Genomic DNA, 2,987 nt, shown 5'->3' with positions numbered 1-2,987 from the left:
AAAATTTGAAAAGGATGTTGAAGAGATGCGAGGAGACGAATCTGGTCCTGAACTGGGAAAAGTGCCACTTCATGGTGAAGGAGGGCATAGTTCTGGGACACAAGATTTCGCGTTCTGGTATGGAGGTCGATCCAGCCAAAGTGGATATCATTTCACGACTTCCACCGCCCACCTCTGTGAGAGCAATACGGAGCTTTCTTGGTCATGCGGGATTCTATAGGCGATTCATCAAGGATTTTTCAAAGATCGCTAGGCCCATGACCCGTTTGTTGGAGAAAGATGCTCCGTTCATATTTGGAGATGATTGCTTGAAAGCCTTTGACCTTCTCAAGCAAAAGTTGATCGAGGCCCCTATTTTAGTTGCACCGGACTGGAGTCTGCCGTTTGAAATTATGTGCGACGCGAGTGATTACGCTATAGGGGCCGTTTTAGGACAGAAGAAAGAAAAGCACTTTCACCCGATCTATTATGCGAGCAAGACTCTTCACGACGCTTAGGAGCATTATATGATGACAGAAAAAGAGCTCTTGGTGGTCGTTTTCGCATTTGACAAATTTAGATCGTACTTGGTTCTTTCGAAAACCGTTGTGTATACTGATCACGCAGCCATCAGATATCTCTTCAGCAAGCAGGACGCTAAACCGCGTCTGATCAGGTGGATCTTGTTGCTGCAGGAGTTCGATATTGAAATTCAAGATAAAAAGGGTGCGTTGAATGTAGCGGTTGACCATCTATCTCGATTAGAGCATAGAGACATCGTGGACGCGCGTTGGGATTCCATAAATGACAACTTCCCACACGAGTCTTTGATGAGTGTTGAGATATGCGATGAGTCGCCATGGTTCGCCGACTTTGCGAACTACCTTGCTTGCGGGATTCTGATTAAAGGGTTGACTCACCAGCAAAAGAGGAAATTCTTTTCGGATGTCAAGCACTACATTTGGGATGACCCTTACTTGTTTCGGGTTGGTGCTGATCAGGTGATTAGGAGGTGTGTTTCAGGGAAGGAGGCGACCGATATTCTGCGCCATTGTCACGAGGGACCTACCGGAGGCCACCATGGAGCCAACTTTACCGCCAAGAAGGTGCTGGATTCCGGGTTTTATTGGCCGACTATATTTCGTGATGCGCAGAGTTGGGTTAGAGCGTGCGATGCCTGCCAGAGGGCGACAAATATATCGGCACGTGATGAAATGCCTCAGAACTGGATTCAAGTTTGTGAAGTCTTTGATATCTGGGGGATAGACTTCATGGGACCATTTCCCCCCTCACGAGGTAATAAGTACATCCTGGTCGCAGTTGACTATGTATCAAAGTGGGCGGAGGCACAGGCTTTACCCACCAATGATGCCAGGGTGATCGTGAGATTCTTGAAAAGCTTATTTGCTCGGTTCGGCGCTCTGAAAGCGCTTATCAGTGACAGAGGGACGCATTTTTGCAATACTCAGCACGAGAGAGCTTTGTCCCGTTACGGTGTGCATCACCGTTTATCCACGCCCTACCATCCACAGACAAGCGGGCAGGTGGAAGTCACGAACCGGGGACTGAAGAGAATCCTTGAGCGGTCGGTAGGTGCAAACCGAAAGGATTGGTCGGATAAGCTTGATGAGGCGCTTTGGGCTTTCCGTACGGCTTACAAGACGCCTATTGGGACTACTCCCTTTAGGCTTGTTTATGGAAAGGCATGCAATTTACCGGTGGAATTGGAGCATAAAGCGATGCGGGCTCTAAAATCGCAAATCTGGACTTAAAAACCGGAGGTGAAGCCCGGTTTCTCCAGATTCATGAATTAGAGGAGCTGCGACAACACGCTTATGAAAGCTCCGTGTTGTAAAAGGATCGCACGAAGATATTGCACGATAAACGCTTGAAGGACCACAAAGAATTCCAAGCGGGCGATCTTGTTCTTCTTTACAACTCGCGGTTGCGCTTATTTCCCGGGAAGCTTCATTCACGTTGGACAGGCCCATACACAGTTAAAGAGGTATTTTCGTATGAGACTGTTGCAATAGAGAACGCGGATGGCGTTATTTTCAAGGTAAATGGGCATCGCTTGAAGTTGTACGCTGCCGGGCTGATAGAGTCGGCGGTGGAGGTCATCGAGCTCCAAACCCCGCACACTTCATAAGTGTGGGGAGGAGAGAGTCTACGCTACTGACTTGCGGATCAAAAATGTAGCAAGAGCGTCAAAAGCGCTTTAGGGGTAGTATCGTCTTTTTATGTGTTTTTCTAGTTTTAGCGTAATTTAGGAGTGTTTGGTAGTTTCCGTTAGTTTATACAGTTTTTATACGTGCCGAGTGAAGGGTCTACGTGGGAATATTGTTAAAACATGTTGCGGATGGTAAAAATGGTGAAAAACGGCGAAAACGGCTGCTGAAACTGCATTCTGCAGTAAACAGACACATCTGCAGCTGTTGCACGGCCGTGCCATGCGTCGCACGACCGTGCGTTTGCGGGCTGGCCCGAACGATGTGTCGCACCCCCGGTGCATCTCTGAGAACAGCATGCAGGGTTTGAAAATTGTCGTTATCGCACGCCCGTGCGATCTGTCGCACGACCGTGCGACCCATCAAGGGAAGTTTGGTCATTTGGCAATATAAATACCCCCATCTGCAGCCATTCCCCTCATTCGCGAACCCTAACTACTGCCGACCGTTCCAGAGCGATTTCGCCTAAAATCGCACAGTTTCTTCGCACGGTTTCACACATCTCTTCGCACGGTATGTTCCTTCTTGTAGATTTTCCGTTTCTTCGCTTTCTAGGTTAGATTCATCCGATTCTTCAAGGATTCTCTAGAGTTCTCTTCATAAACAAATCGAAACCCTAGCCCTTGCAAAGAATCTTGTATCTCGTGAACACTCGGTTGAGATTCCGACCCCTGTTTGCCCACAACTTGTTGAAATTTTGCAAAAATCAGGCTGTTCATAGTTTAGGGGTCCGAAATCTGCAGAATCGGCGTCGCACGGTCGTTCCCCTTGTGGCACGGT

This window comes from Helianthus annuus, chromosome 5, assembly GCF_002127325.2.
Source record: "Helianthus annuus cultivar XRQ/B chromosome 5, HanXRQr2.0-SUNRISE, whole genome shotgun sequence".
NCBI lineage: Eukaryota > Viridiplantae > Streptophyta > Magnoliopsida > Asterales > Asteraceae > Helianthus > Helianthus annuus.
Note: the sequence above shows the minus strand (reverse complement) of the source record.